Source organism: Hemicordylus capensis, chromosome 3 (assembly GCF_027244095.1).
Source record: "Hemicordylus capensis ecotype Gifberg chromosome 3, rHemCap1.1.pri, whole genome shotgun sequence".
NCBI lineage: Eukaryota > Metazoa > Chordata > Lepidosauria > Squamata > Cordylidae > Hemicordylus > Hemicordylus capensis.
In genome coordinates this window covers 201,188,103-201,206,515 of record NC_069659.1, presented here as the reverse complement: position 1 = coordinate 201,206,515, position 18,413 = coordinate 201,188,103, and the positions used below count along the sequence as shown (strand labels likewise).

The window sequence follows — 18,413 nt, the reverse complement described above, 5'->3', positions numbered from 1 at the left end:
ATCCGCTCGACCACTGAGCTACGACCTCATCCCTTCCAGCTCCCGGAGCAATCTTTTCGCACACCCATCTCACACAGCTGCCATGTCTGGGCCCCGGCTCCTTGAAGCACGGCCTTCTGCCAAGTGAAGCTTCCCAGCACGCAAGATCAGTTGGGAATACCCTGCTCTATGTGCCAAGCCCTGCTGAAGTTCAATTGTCGTGCATGCAGGACGGGGCCTTCTCTGTGCTGGTTTTGGGGAAGGTCTGGGGAGGGTGAGGAGGGGAAAACACATCCTTTGCCCACCAGACCTCCGGAAGTGTCCTTGTCACTCCAAACAAGGGTCCTGCCCCACGCGGGCTGCAGCCTTGGATGGCCTCGTTAGGGACTGGGGAGACCCTCTGGCAGCCTCTTCCTCCCCCAGATATGTGGTGCATTCCGGCATATGATGTGGTTTTGCAATTCATTCTAATTTCTACAGCTATTTTGAAGAGACTCATTTTTTCATTTCTTGTAGGGTGCATGGCCGTCCCTCACCCCCACACCACATACCTTTCTCCCCATTATCCACATGATTAGGGCAACCCTGGTGCTTTATTCTGCTTTGGGGTTTGTTTGTTTTTTACACCAGCCATTTCGAATAGAAATAACCACACTGCAGTTACCCAAAACTTGCATGTGCGCAATGAATACGGGCCAGTGTTTAACCTAGACCCAAACCACAGACGCTTCTCCTGCGCAGAGATCTCAGGGAGGTTTCTCCTGCTGAATCTGGACAAAACAACCTGCCAGATGCCCTGAGCCTGACTCTCTGCCCAAGATTGGGTGCTTGAATTTCGGGTCTTTATTTTGCCGGTCCAAAGAGAAGAGAGGAAGAAAAGGATCTGATGCCAGAGTGCTCCGGTGTGGGTGAACCAGGGGCAAAGTGCTAAAAACCTGTTCGGCATTTCCCAACGGCAGCCAGTGTGGAAGAAAGCTCCCCCCATTCTAACCCAGATGGGCTTCATCATGTCAGTCCTTCCGGAGAATGTTTTTTATGGCCCTGTGCTTTACCTTGAGTGACATACCATACCATGAAGCCTCAAAAGAGACACATACTGGAGGAAAATGTTTTTAGTAACGGATTTTATTCAAGAACAACAATACCTTATTAATACTAATAGTAATAATAAATAAATAATGAAATCCATTGAGAGAAACAAGTATATAAAACCAGGGCACAAAGACGTCCTTAGAAATTAAGTAGGCTTCACATCGATATTAGTATAGGAACCAATTCAGTTTCTTCACATTTGGCTTCATGCCGACAAAGACCACCTTCAAGGATATTGATGAACCTGCTCAAACTGATCCTTTCTGTGCTAGTAAACCAGCTTTCTTTTTGAAAAGACTTATGCAGGTACTATAAAAAGTGTGGATGGTCAAAAAGGATGAAGACATAGAAGCAAGTCCTTTGGAACTACTTGCTGCTTTAAATATGGTGAAGCAATGGCAGCGGAAGGCGGTTTCACAGTGGTCAGGTCAAATGCAGTTCCAGTATAGCAACAGCATATCAATCCAAGTAGGAGTAGACGTCAATAAAGAAACAAATAGTAGGTTGTCCCCAGACCCCAGCCCAAGAAGACACGTAGACTTTTTTATGGGTGAAAGGACCACAATTTTATTAAAGAAACAACAGACCTGGCGGACTAGAATGCCAGGTGATTAATCACCCTTAGAGAACAGTGCGGGCCCTTAGGCTCGGGCTAGGACTCTAACGTCCTACCCATCGCCTCACTGGGCGACACACCCTGGCTCAGGAAACAGGCAGGTACGCCCCGCCTAATTCCTTCAGAGCCAACCGCCCCCTTTAGAAGAGGGGATCTGGATACTTCAAGGTGTTCACCCACCCTGGACTGCACAGCCCAACTCTGCCAGAGACTGGGTGCTGAGATTTGGGCGTCTTTGTTTTGGCACTGCACAGCCCAAAGGTTGGTGAAGTCCTGAAGCAGGTTTCATGGCAATCTATTCTCCCCGTGCCGCACAGGCCACAAAGGAGCAATTGACCAATCAACCTTTAAAGATCCAAGGGTGCTCACCGATATTCTAACCCTCAACTTACCCCTCAGCCCGCACTGTTACTGCCAACTCTAACTCTAACTAAACACCTGAGTACAGAACGGAGTAGGCGAAAAAAACCCCAACGGTGGCCAATGCGTTGAGAGCAAAAAATTCCTACTCGGCCCCCGCAGGCGACCAGCCGCTAGACCCGCTCTGCATCAGGGAAGGAAGGGAGGGAGGGGATTGCCAAGGCAAAACTGAAGAGCTTGGGCCGTGGATCGGCCGATTACGGCCGAGACCACGCCTCCAATTTCAAGGGAGCCAATCGGCCCGCTTCTTGGGCCTCGTGCGGGGCAGGGCTGGGACAAACTCCCTCCCCTCCGCACGAGGCCAAGGGGAGGGGGATTTTGTACAAGTTGACTTGGATCTATAATAACAAGAAGTATATGTAATAACATGAAATACAAACGTCACTAGGGCCAGATTCTCCTCCGTTTGATCCTGCAAAAGAGAGAGGAGGAAAGGAATCAGTCCCTGCGGCTGGCCAGGGTTTGCTATGCAGGCTTCCGCCCATTCAGACCCAGGAAAGCACCGATCCCAGCCCCATGGCTTTCAGGCCCGGCCTCAGGCCTAGTTCCCACATCTCCGTGGAGCTGACCAACCTGTACCCCTTCCCATGGCGCAGGGTGGGCACTGCTCAGGTGAACAAATGCTCCCCCATCCAAGAACGTTTCCCCCTTGTGGACAAAAGGTGGATCAGGGAGAAGCCACGCCAGAACCCCAGGCCAGAAAGGGAGACTCGTCCGGATGCCGGAGGGCAGGAACCACCTTGATGCATCGCGGAAGACCCCACAAGAGATTTCTGCCCCGGGCCAAGTTATTTTTTCTGCCTGTGACCCTGCAGAGCTGCTACTAGTCGTTGATGCCAGTCCTGGTCTGGGAGGACCAAAGCTCTGGCTGTGTTTCAAATCCCCTGCCCCACCCCGGCCTTCCTTTCGAGGTGGAGATTTACACATCAGGAAAGCTTCAAACAAAGTTACCTTGGGCCTTCTCCTGGATCATATGGCCTTTTCCTCTTCCTGCTCTTCTTCTAAAGGTAGAAAAGAGAGAGACATGAGGATGTCATCCCAGACAAAGGATTCATGAGTGAAGATGAGTTTTAATGGCTGCACAAGGAGGGGGTCTTCCCTGACCCTGCCCTTTTTCAGAGGAGATCCTTCAGGAAAGAAATGCTATCCTGTCTTGCCTCTTGTTTCCCACCCTGGACATCTGCTGCCTCTGGGAAGCCCCCAGGCCAGAGGTGAAGGCCTGCCCCCTCCCCTGCCACGGTTCCCTGCATCTGCTATTCAGGGGCATCCTGTCTCTGAGCCTGGAGGTGACCTACAGCCATCCAGACTAGTGGCCATGGATAGGATTGTCCTCTGTGAAATGGTCAGAGTCCCCTTTAAAGCCCTCCAAGCTGGTGGCCAGCACCGCATCCCGTGGCAGAGAATTCCCTAGATTCATGATACACTGTGTCCAAAAGGACTCCCTTCTGCTGTTCCTGAATGACTTGGCCATCATTTTCATGAGATGGCCACTGGTTCCAGTCTAATGGGAGGGGAAGAAATTCTTCTCACTCTCCACGTTCTAGACACCAGGCATCATTTGATAAACCTCGATCGTGGCTCCCCTTCGTTGCCTTCTCCCTTCAACTAAAAAGCCCCAGATGTGGAAACTGAGCCTCATAAGGGAGGTGCTCCAGCCCCCTGATCCTTTCGGTTTCCTCTTCTGTACCTTTCATACCTCCAGAATGTCCTCTGAGAGATATGGTGACCAGAACTGTACAGAGTATGACTCCAAATGTGGATGTCTCAAGGGGTGATCATATTAGCAGCTCTGTTCTCAGTCCCCTTCCTGGTGAACCTTTGCATGGAAATTGTCCTTTTCACAGCTGCTGCACACCGAGGCGACACTTCCCAAGAGGCGCTTCCTCCACGCTTACTCCCTGGTCTTCACCAAGGCATGCAGACTTTGAAAATGGAGTAATCTGCACTTGTGCTTGGAAGGAGCTGCTGTCCTCTTCCAAGGGGGCAAGATGTCCCCGAGGCGCCCACCAGACCAGCTCTCACCTCCTCCCCACTTTCCAGACTGCCAAGGCCCTACTGGGGCCTGCCTTAGACAACCCACACGCTTCCACAAAGAGGCAGAGCGCAGGGAAAAGCTTGTCCCAGAGAACTTGGTACTCCGTTTACTTCTGATTTCCTCACCTCATTCATCTTACGGAAGCGTTTCAATGTCTCGAACCTCCCTTTCTTTTTTAAAAATGTTGTTGTGGGGTCGAGGCCACAGGTAAGGCAGACCTGTTGGTTTTGGGGAGCCTGGTGGAATAAAAGAGCCATTCATCAACCAAGACAGAGACTAGAAGTTTGGGCACTGTAAGATGTTCCCCTCCGGGGAAGAGAATGCTGCTCTGGGAAGAGCATCTAGGTCCCAAGTTCCTTCCCTGGCATCTCCAAGGTAGGGCTGAGAAAGATTCCTGCCTGCAACCTTGGAGTAGTTGCTGAACGTCTGTGTAGATAATTCTGAGCAAGATGGACCAATGGCCTGACTCCGTATATGGCAGCTTCCTATGTTCCTAGTCTGTTATATACATGAAATCAATCATCCTCATAACTGCGGGAGCACTTGAAACCCAGAAACAGAAGCAACCAGAGATCCCCTGCATGTATGGAAACTGAAGAGGAAGGAAGAGGAAGTTTGAAGCTAAGCCAGATCTTGCAGTAGAGAATGGGAAGATAGAGAGGAATTGAAAACGTTTGGGAGATAAATAAGTGTCTCCAATACTGGTTGAGAAATAGGGGGCTATACTTCAAACATGTGGGCAGATGAGGTCTGTGGCATTTCTTTTGAGAAAGAGAGAGGGAGGGAGGGAGGGAGAGATGCCAAATTCTGCCCCCAAGAACTAGAGTGCCCAGGATTCCCTGGAAAGGGAGGTTGCTTACCACAAAGTAGGGTCGGGTTGGGTCGGTCCTGCTGGTGGACAGAGCTGGAGTTTCCAGTGGAGGCTGGTTTCAAGATTCACCAATCAAGAGCACAGTACAGAAGGAAATACAAAAACAAGGTGATATTCTCAGAGATTTGGCAGAATTTGAAAGATTAATCACTCAAAGGCCGAGCACTTCTTGGGTCTCATATACAAACTGGAGATACGTTCTCCTGGATGGATTCAAGGGCAGGAAGAAAGGTGTGAAGAGGGTCTACGGGGATCTACAAGGGAGCCGTGAGCTTCCCAGGCCATGGTGGAACATGAGGATGGCCATGTTGGCTTGGAAAAGGAGAAGCTGCTAGTCCTCTACCCAGTCTAGGCACACCCGTGCTGGAGGGGCAGTGTTTCCCACAGGGTGGAGGTGGTGCTTTTGTGCTGGGACTGGGAGAGTATGGAGGGGGCCCCCAATCTCCTCCTGCCCACACCCAGTTCCAACGGCACACAGGCCAAGACCCCCTGAATTCTGCCTTAGCCAAGCCATACAATTCAGCAAAGGGGCTGAGCGCAGGGAAAACCTTGCCCCATTGCTCTTGGTTCTCAGTGGGGGTCTGTGTATTTCTGATTTCCTCACCTCATTCATCTTACGGAAGCGTTTCAATGTCTCGAACCTCCCTTTCTTTTTTAAAAATGTTGTTGTGGGGTCGAGGCCACAGGTAAGGCAGACCTGTTGGTTTTGGGGAGCCTGGTGGAATAAAAGAGCCATTCGTCAACCAAGACAGAGACTAGAAGTTTGGGCACTGTAAGATGTTCCCCTCCGGGGAAGAGAATGCTGCTCTGGGAAGAGCATCTAGGTCCCAAGTTCCTTCCCTGGCATCTCCAAGGTAGGGCTGAGAAAGATTCCTGCCTGCAACCTTGGAGTAGTTGCTGAACGTCTGTGTAGATAATTCTGAGCAAGATGGACCAATGGCCTGACTCCGTATATGGCAGCTTCCTATGTTCCTAGTCTGTTATATACATGAAATCAATCATCCTCATAACTGCGGGAGCACTTGAAACCCAGAAACAGAAGCAACCAGAGATCCCCTGCATGTATGGAAACTGAAGAGGAAGGAAGAGGAAGTTTGAAGCTAAGCCAGATCTTGCAGTAGAGAATGGGAAGATAGAGAGGAATTGAAAACGTTTGGGAGATAAATAAGTGTCTCCAATACTGGTTGAGAAATAGGGGGCTATACTTCAAACATGTGGGCAGATGAGGTCTGTGGCATTTCTTTTGAGAAAGAGAGAGGGAGGGAGGGAGGGAGAGATGCCAAATTCTGCCCCAAAGAACTAGAGTGCCCAGGATTCCCTGGAAAGGGAGGTTGCTTACCACAAAGTAGGGTCGGGTTGGGTCGGTCCTGCTGGTGGACAGAGCTGGAGTTTCCAGTGGAGGCTGGTTTCAAGATTCACCAATCAAGAGCATAGTACAGAAGGAAATACAAAAACAAGGTGATATTCTCAGAGATTTGGCAGAATTTGAAAGATTAATCACTCAAAGGCCGAGCACTTCTTGGGTCTCATATACAAACTGGAGATACGTTCTCCTGGATGGATTCAAGGGCAGGAAGAAAGGTGTGAAGAGGGTCTACGGGGATCTACCAGGGAGCCGTGAGCTTCCCAGGCCATGGTGGAACATGAGGATGACCATGTTGGCTTGGAAAAGGAGAAGCTGCTAGTACTCTACCCAGTCTAGGCACACCCGTGCTGGAGGGGCAGTGCTTCCCACAGGGTGGAGGTGGTGCTTTTGTGCTGGGACTGGGAGAGTATGGAGGGGGGCCCCAATCTCCTCCTGCCCACACCCAGTTCCAACGGCACCCAGGCCAAGACCCCCTGAATTCTGCCTTAGCCAAGCCATACAATTCAGCAAAGGGGCTGAGCGCAGGGAAAAACTTGCCCCATTGCTCTTGGTTCTCAGTGGGGGTCTGTGTATTTCTGATTTCCTCACCTCAGCCAGCTTGCGGAAGCGCCTCAGGACTTTTGCTCGGCCCACCTGCTGTAAGTGCACTGCTCTCCGGTTAGGGCCACAGGACAGATTGGGGTGGTTAGGGTCTGTCTCCTGGGGGAACAAAAGAGCCATTTGCCAGCCAAGTCAGAGTCAGGTTTACACATGTAATTCTTCGTTGTTGTTCTCATCATCATCATCATCTCCACCACCACCACTGCAACAACCCTTGAAACCCGGAAACTGAAGAAACTAGAGATCTCTACATGTATGGAAAGTGAAGAGGATGGCAAGATGAAGATGATCTTGCAGTACAGAATGAGAAGATAAAGAAGCATTGGAAACGTGAGAGTGATAGATAAGTGTCCCCAATACTGCTGGAGAAATAGGGGGATATATGAGAGAGAGAGAGAGAGAGAGAGAGAGAGAGAGAGAGAGAGAGAGAGAGAGAAATGCCAAACTCCATCCCACGGGAGTAGAGAGCCCAGGATTCCCTGGAAAGGGAGGGTGCTTACCACAAAGTAGGGTTGGGTCCGTTCGGCGTTGGTGGTGGACAGGGCTGGAGTTTGCAGTGGAGGCTGGTTTCAAGATTCACCAATCAGGAGCATAGCACAGAAGGAAATACAAAAGCATGGTGGTATTGTCAGAGATGTGGCAGAATTTGAGAGATTTAGAACTCAAATGCCGAGCACTTCTTGGGTCTTACAGTGGGTATTGGAAAGAATCACCCCCTTGGATAGACCTTAAATTCTGGTTCTGGTTCTCTAAATTCTCTAAATTCTGGTTCCCTTAAATCCTGAAATGAAAACACAAAGAAAATTCCCTTCACCAGCTGTACTTATCAATGCAACCTATAACATCCAACTGAAAAACATCACAATTACAGTCCAGAAAAAGTGTCAGAAATAAAAAAAACAAGAATTATTGAGATTGAAAAAGGATCACCTTTTGAACTTGAACAGTTCTGCATGGAGGAGTGGGCAAATATTGCTCCGTCTAGATGTGCAAGGTTGATAGAGAAGTATCCCAACAGACTCAAGGCTGTTATTAAAGCAAAAGGTGGTTCAACATAATATTGACATTGGGGGCGTGATCCTTTTTCAATCTCAGTAATTCTTGTTTTTTGTTTCTGACACTTTTTCTGGACTGTAATTGTGATGTTTCTCAGTTGGATGTTATAGGTTGCATTGGATAAGTACAGCTGATGAAGGGAATTTTCTTTGTGTTTTCATTTCAGGATGTAAGGGAACCAGAATTGAAGGTCTATCAAAGGGGGTGATTCTTTCCAATACCCACTGTAGGTGTTGGCATGAGATGTTCAGATTCCTTAGGTGATGCTCACTCCCATGGCAAGATCTACCCAGTCTTGGGGCAAGCTGAGGCTCTTGGATCTGAGGCAGAAAGGTTCAGCACAGGCTCAGTACCCCGAGGACCAAAAATGCATTTCTGCAGATGGTGGCTGGCATCCAGAACCGCAGAGTGCTACTAGAATGATGCTGAACAATCAGCTTTGGAGAAGCCGCTGCCACTCTGTGTAGACAATACTGAGCTAGATGGACCAACGGTATACTGCCACTCAGTATATGGCAAAAGTGTTGTGCTAGCCAGCCAGAGATCGAAGCCTGCAGTGGACTTGTCAAGACTGCTGAGGCAAGGTCTACCCTGATCCCGTCTTTCCCTCCAGTGCAACTGTCCCTGCCCAGAGCAATCCAAGGTCCTGATCTGCCTGCTAGAATCTTGCTCAGCTGCCTTTTCTTCAGTGGCACTCCCCATCACCCCAATGTGTCAGTCTAGCTCCAAACCTAGCAAATTGTTTCTTGGGCCTGTGTGCAGCTTTGGCTGTGATGCACAGCAGTGTGAAGCCCCCCAGGGTGAAAAGGAGAGGTGGGATTCTTTTCTGATTAACTTCCCTGTCCCATAAAAAGTACCCATATTTAGACCCCGATAGCCCCACTTTACCGGTCCCCCTGGCACCAGTGGAATGGGTGGCAGATTTAGCACTCCCACCCTATCCTGAGGATGCGGGCCATCCCTTGGGTTGTTACCCCCATTCCTCTTCCGTAGGGAATGCATAATACGTACCAGCATAGGTCTCATCGTGCCACAGAGAAATTCTTGCAGCCAGCGCTCATGCTCCGGGAGAAATCCACCCATTCCTATAGTGAGCCAAAGATCTTGGACCTGCAACAGAAAGGTTCAGCACAGGCTCAGTGCCCGCAGGGATGAAGATGCATGATCTCAGACTGTGGCTGCTATCCGGAGCAGCAGCAGAGCGCTGCTGGACAGATGCTGCACAAACGCAAAACTGTTGTGCTAGACAGCCACCCTAACTAGCCAGCAAATCATCTAAGCCTGCTGTGGGCTTGTCCACATTGCTGAGGCAACCTCTACCCTGCTCTGGTCTCTCCGTCTGGTTCAATGGTCCCTGCCTGGAGCAACCCAAGGTCCTGATCTTCCTGCCATAATTTGCCCCCCCTCAGAGCTTCCTGAGGCAGTCAGGAAGCATCTTTTGTGTACGGCCCCATTGACCCCCATGTGCTTGTCTAGCCCTGACCCACCAGGCGGTGTGTGTGTGCTCTCTTAAGGGAGAAGGAATCCCCTTGAGCCCCTGTGCCATCTTGACTTTGTCTCAACTTCTAAAAGAAATCAAGAAAAGGACACAGACCCACTTCTGAAATCTCAGCTAAGTCACAGGAATGATCATGGGACTACTGCACTGACCATCCCTAGATCTGGCCTAAGGCAGAAGATCACCTCAGCCTGACAAGGCTTCCAGGGTGGGAGGACATGCGAACCAACTGATGCTAGACGGAGAGTGCCAGATGCAGCCCCCCTCCCTCGGGTTCTGGCCCCCATCCCTCTTCTGTAAGGAAGGTAAGATTTCATAGAACGTACGCTGAGAGGTCTCCTCCTGTGGTGGGCAGCTTTTTCTTTTTGCCATTTTCCACATTTAAAGTAGCAGTCACCCTGTGACAGACACTCCGTAAGCCAAGGCTGTTCCACCTGCAAGAGAAAGGTTGGGCACAGGCTCGGTACCCGGAGGGCTGGAACTGCATTTCCTCAGATGGTGGCTGACATTCAGAGCAGCAGGAGAGCACTGGTGGAACGACGTGGCACAAGGGCCCTGGACCCATATGTGTGGATGACCATACCCAATGTGCAGTGCTGCCATCTGCACAGGCCAGAGTGTTTATGTGTGTGTGTGTGTGTGTGTGTGTGTGTGTGTGTGTGTGTGTGTTTGTGTGTGTGTGTGTGTGTGTGCTCCCCCAAGGAAAAAGGAACCCCCTTGAGCCCCTGTTCCATGTTGGCAGGCATGCTGGAACTTCAGCCTTCCCAGAGAGCTCTTCTAAGAGGGCTCCTTCTCTCTGAAAGGGCCCTCCCAGCACTGAGAAAAGAGCAGGGCCATGCCAAGGTCATCACAATGGGGAATGGTTCTCAGGCTAAAGGGTTTCTGCCCCAATGGCCCCTGCTTGGAAAAGAGTCAAGGTCACTGTTCTGAGGTCTGGATTCCTCCTGATACTCTGAAGGCATTTCCTCCAACTTTGCTCCTATGCTCCGGGAAAGTACTGGGTAGGATGACACTGTCAGAGTCTGCACACGCCTCCCATGCATTCCTTTCCCTCTTCTCTGATGAGGTTTTTGACTGGTATGTGATTGGCGCTTGGGAGGGTGCAGAGCTCCTGAAAGAGGCTGGGTGCTTGTCCCACCAACTAATAGCCATGAGGACAGCTCTGTGGTGTGTTATCCATTGAAACTTCACAAGGCGCACACAAGTGCTGGCTTCTTGAATAGGGCCCTTAACACAGGCCTGCATCACCATCTGGGGGCTGAGCTATACTTCAAGGTGCACCCTTTACTCACGGTGCCTGCATACATTACCCCACCAGCCGACCCATTTGATCACGATTTGGAAAGACTGCCCTGAAAGGATCACAAGTGCCGACTTAGAAAAGAATACTGACCAATGCATTGATTAGAGCTGAAGAGAACATTCTGGAGAATTATCTTATCCCATCTATTAAATGCATGGGTGAATATTCGATCACCCTATCCGTCATGTTCTTTCCCAAGCTATTTCTGTCATGTCTTGAAAAGAGAGACCTGTCTTACTCAGAGTGTATGAATTGCTCCATGACCTGCAGTGGCAATGCTTACACAACCAAACAAAAATTTTGCTCGGGAGTGGGGGCGGGGTAGGAGGGCCGTGAAGATTGATCCAACCGAAGTCTGTGGGGTAAACAAGCTCTTATCACAAGCCTTACACCAGAGTCTGCAAGTAGGCCTGGGATGAGCCCAAGGAGCAGAGACATGCTCTGCACGGATGGACCCCATCGCTGGCCTAAGACTGAGGAGTACTTCATCCTGGAAAGTCTTCCACTGAGGGGGTCTCTTCGGACCAACTGATGCAAGATGGACAGTGCCAGATGTATCAATGGCTCTCTCCACAACATCCTTCTGTTGCTTTCCCTACTGTGCCCTGGCACAGCTGTGATGCCCAGAAGTGGGGGGAGGAGGCATAGCTTCCGTCCTCCTATCCCTGACTCAGTGTTAGGAAGTCCCCAAACCTCAGTAACTGACAGCCCCACTTCAGTGGGACCCCTTGCACAAGGGGAATGGGAGAAAGATCTTCCATCCCTCCGTGGCCCAAGGATGCGGCCCACCCCCCATGGGTTCTGACCCCCATTCTTCTGCTGGAGGGAATGTGACGCTTGCATAAAACTTACGTAAACAGGTCCTGGCATCTGATGTTCAGTTTTTTTATAGGGACGCTTAGGTAAACGCCGATGGTCCACCCGGACACGCCGCTTCTTTCGTACCTGAGACAGAAAGGTTGAGAACAGGCTCGGAACACAGAGGACGCAACATGCATTTCCTCAGATGGTGGCTGCCATGCAGAGCAGCAGCAAAGCCTTCCTGGAAGGATGCTGCACAACCACCCTAACTAGCTGGCAAGAGATCAAAGCCTGCAGTGGGCTTGTCAACATGGCTGGAGCAACACCACTCCAGCTCTGGTGTCCCCTCCTGTTCAACTGTCCCTGCCTGGAGATCTCCAAGGTCCTGACCTGCCTGAGGCCGTGTTCTTCAGGTCCTCGCTGGATGCCATGCCCTCCCCTCTACTGTATCAGAAGGCAGGGACAGAAAGGCCCCCACCGCCAAGAGGGGATGCCCCTGCGACACGAGTCAGGTGAGAACCAGGGAGCCCGTCCTCCTCTTCGAGCCCTTCTAGAGAGACTGCAGGAGGGTGGAGTGGGCTGGGGAAAGAAGAGAAAGGCAACCCCACCTTCCTCTCCCTGTCTTTGCCACATCAGAACTTGCAGGACACATGTAATGTTGTGTAGCAGGTGAACAGGAGAGACAAGTACAAGAACCAAGGCTTTCCTTTCAAAGGGACATTGTGACAAAGACATCCATGCAGCCCTTAGTAAGGTGTCCGTCTTGACCGCGGATTGGGGAGTCCCCAGTTCCCATCCCCATTCAGCCATGAAACTTACTGGGTGCTTTCGGGGCCACTACCTTGGCTCTCAGGCCACCCTACCTCACAGGGTGGTTGTGAGGATAACCATAAGCATGTAGACCACACCAGACCCCGCAGAGGAGGAGTGGGATAGACATGTCCAAATGCTTGACTAAAACGATCCAATTGCATGCAGAATGGCATGGGACTACAATCTGCAGCTATGGCTAAATGCAGGCTTGTCAGACAAAGCAGTCCCAAACAGAACACAAGGAATGGCTAGGCACTTTGGTTTTTAAAACAGAAAGAGGTGGATCCAAAGCAAAAGCTAAAACAAAAAGTGAACCAAGAAGCCTCAAGAACAGTTCATTGTCTCTCTTTTTTTTTTTTTAAAAAAAAAAGTTATTTACAAAGACAGAGGCAAGCAATATATTCTGACACTAGTTTCACTATTTCAAGACTTCTGAGGAAATTGGTTGAGAAAACGCTTGTTATCCATATGTCAGATGATAGTTTAGAGAGAGTGCATCAAAAAAGAGAGGACACCGGAAAAATGTTCTAGAGTAAAGCTTCAGAAGCACAAATGGTACCACAAAAAAGGGGTGCGCGCTTCTTTCTAGTGATGGAAACCCTCCAGGAGGCAGGGGACATTAATTAGAATGCAGCAACACAAAAAGCCCGAAACCCCTGCAGAAATGGATACAAATTCTTTGATTTGCCATTGGCCGATGTCCAGCACGGAGTGATTTTAGGAAAAGAACAAGTGAACAAACAATTAGGAGAAACCTCTTTTGACCCACCACCCAGGGTTCACTTGGCAAAACGCGACCCTTCTTACCTGTCTCCTCCGCCTTGAACCGCCCTTTTTCCGGTAGATATAGACCAAGACAATGAGGCTTGTAATGGCCAAAGCCAAAACCCAGAGGAAGAAGGCCATCTCGCTTCAGGTCAGCAAGCAGGCAGTTGGCCAACTGTCTTCTGGAGCATCTTTTGCGTTTCTCCATCTCCATGGATGCCGGAACTCTCAGCTCAGTTCTAGGGGGGGATGGGAGCCGGCCAGGCAGAGACAGCTGGGAGGGGAGAGATGCTGACTGCTGGCAGCAGAGGCTGTGGACTGGGGTGCTGGAAGTGGGGTAGGAAACCTACTCTTGGAGCCTTGGTGTCTCCTAAGAAGAGGCATCATGGGAAGGAAAGAGTGACCACTCCAACATCTCTCATGCGGGGGGGGGGGCGTTTGCATTTGATACAGTTGTGGAGCCCGAGGGTTAGGCCCCATCCTGTTTCACTTTTCTGCAACCTTGTAGAAACCCAGAGGACCCACAGGCCTACCAGCTGCCCTCAGGGCACGCCACTGCCATTCAGGGTGGCAAACTGCTTTTCTTAGCCACACTCCTGTGTCTTTAAGAGCAGCCCCAACGGACGCACCAGAAATTCAGGATGGTGAGGCATTCCCAGGTTAGGGGACAGGCCGCCATCAAAGAGGTGTCTGCTAAAAAGTGTTGAGAGCTAATGATGACCACACAAAACGCCCCAGTTGGTGCAACTTAATGAGGAGCTGGACATGGAAAACTGACCCACTCTGATAAGAAGAGAGATCCGCACACTGAGCAACCGCTGCCTCTATGCAGAAGCCACACATTGCTTCGCTCTGATTCCATTCCTCTCCTTGGCCTGCTTTTCCCAAAAGAGATGCTGGCTCATTCCCTTGGTCCTGCATTCTCTGGCCATCAGAGCACATGCAAGTCAGACCAGCAAGAATCTGCCTCTGCACCTGGGAAGGAGCTGCAAGGTGGCCTTGGTGAGCAGGGCACCTTCGGGCTGTGTTCATTTCCACCTCACCACAGCCAGCTCTCCTGAGGCCACTTGGCAGAACCAAGCACTGCCCTTTTGCCCCCTTTCCCCATGCCGGGCAAGCACGGAGGAAGTTTCTCTTTGGCCCTGACTCAATAGCCGTAAACACCACTTGGCACAAGCATCTGCGCGACCCCTTGCGCGGAACTCCTGGCCCCAGACATGAAGTGTACAAGCAGCACACTGTCAAGGGCAGACAAGAAACCGGCCAGTTTCCGAGCAGAGTTCAGGCCATCTCGTTTGGGCTCAAGCTCTACAAAGGCGGGAAATGGGAACCGGAGGCTGACACTTTGACAGAACTGCCGCCACCACCTGATCAGTTGTGGTGTTGTGCAATGTCAGCAATTGTGCTGCCCTCCAACTTGCCCTCCGTGCACCCACACTCCTCCTTGGTCTTGGAGGCCCAGGTGAAGATGAGGAAGATGGAGATGCTGGCCCCAGCCATGATGCCCCATGGTGTCCATGTGGGTGCATCCAGGCAAGAATCCACGAGGCGAGGGGTTCCCAACCTGTGGGACTACAGACTGCAACTCCCATCATCCCCAGCCACCATCAATTGAAGCTGGGGATGATGGGAGTTGTAGTCCAGCAACATCTGGAGTTTTACAGGTTGGGAACCCCTGCAATAGGCACTTGGTGGGTCAGCCTTCGAGCTTCATTGCAGGACGAAGGATCCCCACCTCTCTCTTTCTCAAGGGACTTAATAAACTGGGAAAGAAAGTTTACTCAGAATACTGAGTCCCATTAGCTCTGCCCAGCTGGTTGCCTGTAAACTGCTCTTGGAGTCCATGAACATTCCGCTCCATGGAGTTCCATTGGGCAGTTTGGGGTGAATTGCCCCCTTTGGATTCTTTTCCTTCACAGGTTTGTGATACCAATTTATCTACTGGTAATTCTGAGTCCACCTTGCCCACAGGTGTTCCGGTTCTGCCTCCATAAGAGATTCCATCTCTTTCAGAAATAGATCTGAGATGCTGTTTCTGAAACTCTATTTCTGTGCCCCACAGGGCTCATCAAAGCTTGAGGGGCAATTTTAGATCAAGAAAAGGGAACTCGGGAAAAGATCCAAGAGTCATTGCTTGAGGAAAGGGAAACTGCTGCCAGCCAGAGCTGGGCGGTGCTGGGTGAGACGGAATGTTGGCGTGTCTGCCACTCTGCTGTCTAGTTTGAAATCCCAATTGGGGGAAATAGATATCTTTGGCCTGATTGCAAATAGGTGACTTTTTCTTCTGTTTTGGCATGCACAGCACATGTAATGCTTCCAATGGCTAATACTCAACATAAATAAGTAGATGGCATGTGTACAGATGTGTATTTTCTTAGGCCCCTGATATCCTGCCCTTCCTTCAGGATGGTGTACACAGTTCTGCCTCCCCACATTTATTCTGACAACAGTCTTGTAAGGAGGGTGAGGATGAGGATGAGAGAGAGAGTGTGTAGTGGCCGAAGGTCACCCAGTGAGCGTTAGGGCTGCATAGAGAAAGATTTGCACCCAGGTCTCATCCAGCCCTCTAACTACCCCCACCCCCCACGGACTCTCAGTTGTGTGGGGTATTGGCTGCAGGAAAACAAGGAGATGGAATTCCCTCATTTTAGCAGGGAAACGGGGTAGTGTGTTGGCTACATGTTGTTAAGATTGGCTGGCATACACTTTTAAGCAGTTGAATCTTGCTTCATCTTAGGAGCTCCTGGAAAGTGGTCTTGCTTGGGGCCAAACAAAAGCTAGAGAAGGAGGTCCCACATGTTCCAATTGGTGCACAGCCCCACATCCCCCCGGGACGGCCCTGCTGCAATCTCTGCACTGCTTTTCTGGGCTTCTCAATGTCACCATTGGGAACCTTTCTGAAGATAATGCATCTGAGCATTACTCTGCCAACGATTGGGCACTTGGATTTGGAGGCCATGATTCAACAGCCACCAGGTGTGGATCACTTCAGCGTGGATGAAAGCTCACCCCAGCCCCAAACTTGATGGGCTACATCTTGTAGGTCCATCAGGAGAACGTTTTGTATGGCCCTAGTGATGTACAGTAGTATAACACCTCAAAGGAGAGAGATACTGTAGGAAAATGAGGTTTGAAAATCTGTCTATAAGGCTAAGGCCGGATGTGGCAAGCCCCTCCCACACAGTGCTTTGCCAGTCGGAAAAGAGAAGTTGGCTCATTCCCCGGGTCCTGTATTCTCTGGCCATCAGAGCACATGCAAGACATGCAAGAACCTGCCTCTGCACATGGGAAGAAGCTGCAAGGGGGGGCTGGTGAGCAGGGCACCTTCTGACTGTGTTCATTTCTGCCTTACCACGGCGCTCATCCCCTTTGCTGAAGCCTCTGGGCTGTCTCATGCATGCCCAGGGGGTCTTGGCCTGGGTGCTGTTGGAATTGGGGATGGGCAGGCGGACATTGGTGCCCTACCCTCTACGGCTACGTGGCCACCCCCATCTCACACCGGTGCCAGGACAGCCCACGGCTCGGTCGTGGATGGTGTGCCTTCTCTACAGAAGGGGCCAGGTTCCCTCCCTGGCGGCATCTCCAAGATTGGGCTGAGGGAGATTCCTGCCTCCAACCCTGGAGTAGCCCCTGCCAGTCTGTGAAGACAATACTGAGCTAGATAGAGCAAAGGTCTGACTCAGGATATGGCAGCTCCATGTGTTCCTAAGCAGGCAAAACCTTCTTCTAAATGACTCCTTAAGGGGAGGTCAATATCCACTTCATTGCAATTGCCAGAGCACCCAAAAGCAGCTCCCAGAACTTGGCCCCGAGAGCGAGCCCAGGCATGCCGAGGGCAGGAGATGTGCACCCAGCACCTGGACATGCCCGCATGCTTCCCACTCGCCCATCTCTCCCCACAGTGGCGCTCTGAAGCTCTCCTCCCATCCCTCACAAAACCAGGCCTCCGCGGCTGATCTCTCTCCAGTCCAGCTCTTCCGACCCGGCGGCAGCTCCACAGTTCAGCCCCAAGCGGCGTAGCTCATGGTGCCATTCTTGGATTGGCGGTTGGGCTTGGGCTGCTTTTGAGGGAAGGGGATTCGGGGAGGCTACGTGATTCTGGGTCCCTGCACACAACAGACTCCCTCTGCATTTCACATCCTACCCCCAAATGTCGGAGCTTGTGCCAATTTCCAGCTCAAAGGCTTCTCCTGGATGTCATAGAGCATTTTTAGTGGGGTGAATTGGTTGTCCCAGAACTGGGTCCTTGCCTGGCGTGTGTTGAGCCAATAAATCACAGCCACGGTAGAGATCTCGAAATCAGCTTTTATTCTGCAGAATAAATGGTTCTCAAGGGAATCATTTCCAAAGCAAAAAGCACACCCAGCACATTCAGCCTCAGCGTTATATAGGAAAAGCCACACATCGCACTCCGCTAGTCCTCTTCCCTTTCTGCTGGTCAGCAAACATGCTTGAACATCCAGGATCCCTCTGCCCTCTTAGCCTAACCTGCTTTGCATTGATCTCTGGCAGTTACAGAACCAAGAACCTGGAAGAAAGAACCATTTTCTTCCTTCTTTCGCAGGGGAAACAGAGGTGATTCCTACAGGGAGTCATGGTGAATTTGTTGCAAGCAGAAGGCTAAGCTAAGCTGGCAGTTAAAGCCCTCGGCTGACTTAGTGGCCTTACATCCAGGGGAGGGCCAAAATGGCTGCACCCTGGCTCTTCCAATCCATTCAGCAGCTCCCCGTTAGGCAGGGTTGTGCTTCCCCCACCGTTGGGAAGAATTTCTGACGGGGCTGGTGAGATCTGCCCCACCCGCCCCCCAGGGATGGAGAAAGCTCTTGGCCAGGGAAGGGCGGCCATTCTGGCGCTGGAGTGATGATGTCCCTCACGGCTCTGAGGTGAGGAGGGAGACTGGCTCACTCACAGAGGCCTGGGCTCCATGGCCTCCTCCCGCGTCCCTCCCAGAGGGCAGTGGCCTCTCCCTTCATTTTACCTCAGCACTGCCAGGCCTCAGTGCTCCTAGTGGGCGAAAGGAAGTCTCTTCTTAATAGTGCAGAGGTGCCCAGCCATGTTACTCCAGGTGTTGCTGAACGACAAATCCCATCCTCCACAACCATGAATTGTAGCATGGGGGTGATGGGAATCGTAGTTCAACAACATCTGGTTGAGCACTAGCTGGGGACCCCCATCTGAACCGGTTCCCCAAAAGATGG

The 18,413-nt window shown here is 51.1% G+C and overlaps 1 long non-coding RNA gene across 1 annotated transcript; it reads right to left on the bottom strand.

Annotated features, from left to right (window-relative positions):
• Positions 1-1,178: 1,178 nt before the first annotated feature.
• Positions 1,179-4,372, bottom strand: LOC128350125 (uncharacterized). The gene is made up of 3 exons (XR_008319162.1): positions 4,268-4,372; positions 3,059-3,108; positions 1,179-2,519 (listed from the first exon to the last, which is right to left on the bottom strand). It is a non-coding gene; the product is annotated as an uncharacterized LOC128350125 (long non-coding RNA).
• Positions 4,373-18,413: the final 14,041 nt, after the last annotated feature.